The sequence below is a fragment of the Triticum urartu genome, chromosome 1 (assembly GCF_003073215.2).
Source record: "Triticum urartu cultivar G1812 chromosome 1, Tu2.1, whole genome shotgun sequence".
Lineage (NCBI taxonomy): Eukaryota > Viridiplantae > Streptophyta > Magnoliopsida > Poales > Poaceae > Triticum > Triticum urartu.
This window is the reverse complement of record NC_053022.1, coordinates 291,077,079-291,078,956: the sequence shown is the minus strand read 5'-3', so window position 1 is coordinate 291,078,956 and position 1,878 is coordinate 291,077,079.

Sequence of the window (1,878 nt, the reverse complement as noted above, 5' to 3'; positions counted from 1 at the left end):
ATGCAACGAGGCGCGAGGCGAAGATGCCTCCAAGGACGGGGCCCTTAGTACGGTTAAGATTTAACCGCTTTGAAACAATCCGACAGAAATCACGAAGTGAAATCTCCTTATGCTCATCATATAAATAAAATTCCACCGTAGGTGGTGAGCTCCTAGCATGGAAATGAAAGTTTTGCAGAAAGATATTGGTGAGTAAGAGATACTATTCGCGTTGGTCGTGGAGGAAGGCGGTGAGGCCTGCATTCTCAGCCAACTCATAAAAATCATCGTAAATCCTGACTGCTCTCAAGAAATTATCACAAGGCCATTCACACGGCCGAACTTCCGCGGTACGAGGGAGATTATATTTGGGCGCCTAGGGGGGTGGGCGCGCCCTGGACCCTCGTGGCCAGGTGCTTGCTCCCCTGCTGTGTTTTCAGTGCCACATATTCTCAAATATTCCAGAAAAAATCATATTTAAATTTCAGGGCATTTGGAGAACTTCTATTTTCGGGATATTCTTTATTGCATTGATAATTTAGAAAACAGACAGAGAAATACTATTTTTCTTTATTTAATATAAATAATAGAAAGTAAAAAGAGGGTAACGAGAGTTGTGTTTTCTAACTTCATCCATCTCATGCTCATCAAAAGGAATCCACTAACAAGGTTGATCAAGTCTTGTTAACAAACTCATTCCGAATAACATGGAACCGAAGAAATTTCGAATAACACTAGGTTACCTCATCGGGGATATGCATGTCCCCAACAATAAGAATATCATATTTCTTCTTGACAGTAGGAAGAGGAAATTCAAAACCTCCAATAGTAATTGTTGAAATTTTTCCAATAGAATTGATACTGTGGACTTGAGGTTGTTTCCTCAGAAAGTGTACCGTATGCTCATTACCATTAACATGAAAAGTGACACTGCCTTTGGTGCAATCAATAACAGCCCCTGCAGTATTCAAAAAGGGTCTTCCAAGAATAATAGACATACTACCGTCCTCGGGAATATCAAGAGTAACAAAGTCCATTAAAATAGTAACGTTTGCAACCACAATAGGCACATCCTCACAAATACCGACATGTATAGCAGTTGATTTATCAGCCATTTGCAAAGATATTTCAGTAGGTGTCAACTTATTCAAATCAAGTCTACGATATAAAGAGAGAGGCATAACACTAACACCGGCTCCAAGATCACATAAAGCAGTTTTAACATAGTTTCTTTTAATGGAGCATGGTATAGTTGGTACTTGATACGTCTCCGTCGTATCTACTTTTCCAAACACTTTTGCCCTTGTTTTGGACTCTAACTTGCATGATTTGAATGGAACTAACCCGGACTGACACTGTTTTCAGCAGAATTACCATGGTGTTATTTATGTGCAGAAACAAAAGTTCTCGGAATGACCTGAAACTTCACGGAACAACTTTTCGGAAATAATAAAAAATCCTTGCAAAAGATGAAGGCCAGGGGACCCACCACCTGTCCACGAGGGTGGGGGGTGTGCCTGCCCCCCTAGGGCGCGCCCCCTACCTCGTGGGCCCCCTGGAGCTCCTCCGACCTCAACTCCAACTCTATATATTTGGTTTCGGGGAGAAAAAAATCAGAGAGAAGAATTCATCATGTTTTACGATACGGAGCCGCCGCCAAGCCCTAAAACCTCTTGGGAGGGCTGATCTGGAGTCCGTTCGGGGCTCCGGAGAGGGGAATCCATCGCCATCGTCATCATCAACCACCCTCCATCACCAATTTCATGATGCTCACCACCGTGCGTGAGTAATTCTATCGTAGGCTTGCTGGACGGTGAAGGGTTGGATGGGATCTATCATGTAATCGAGTTAGTTTTGTTAGGGTTTGATCCCTAGTATCCACTATGTTCTGAGATTGAT